We start from the raw sequence: 656 nt of genomic DNA, 5'->3' as shown, positions 1-656 counted from the left end.
TGACTGAAATGGCTATGAAAATAAAGTATTTAAATCCACCGACATTCCTCCACATTTGTTACATATTAAAATGCTTGAAAACATCAGCATATTAACATAGCATTTTTAATTCATCTTAAACTTTTATTGATACAAGGGTTGAGCCATGGAGACAGGAGCCTTGAGGGATGAAGCAATATAACTATAAAACATGTTGCATGATTAAAATGTTAAGTGGTAATTTAACGCTTGTGTGGTGGTGATGTGTCTGCCGGACCCACCGCATTATTGTTTATTAAATCAATACAGCCATAACAATGTATGTAAAAATGCCAGATGTTTAAGATATCACGGGTGGCCAGCGTAGGGTTCTCCTTTAGCAGCTGTAGCCAGTCAGCAGCCTGTCCATGTTGTCCACATGCACCTCCACATTTTTCCTCCCCGTGGGTTCAGCCCAACACCACATGTGTAATATAGATGTGTGGGGGGTGAACAGAGTGAAGACACTGAAAATGGGTTATTTTATATGTTCGTCACAGAAAATGAGCAAAGAACAAGAATCTGAGGATGAAATAATAATAAATCACATCAGTTTTTCTTTTGGTAAACACTGAAAATGGGACCCACAGACCTGAACACCACACAGGGGTTAAATGAAGATTATACAGAAAACTTGG

Source organism: Pygocentrus nattereri, chromosome 28, assembly GCF_015220715.1.
Source record: "Pygocentrus nattereri isolate fPygNat1 chromosome 28, fPygNat1.pri, whole genome shotgun sequence".
NCBI lineage: Eukaryota > Metazoa > Chordata > Actinopteri > Characiformes > Serrasalmidae > Pygocentrus > Pygocentrus nattereri.
Note: the sequence above shows the minus strand (reverse complement) of the source record.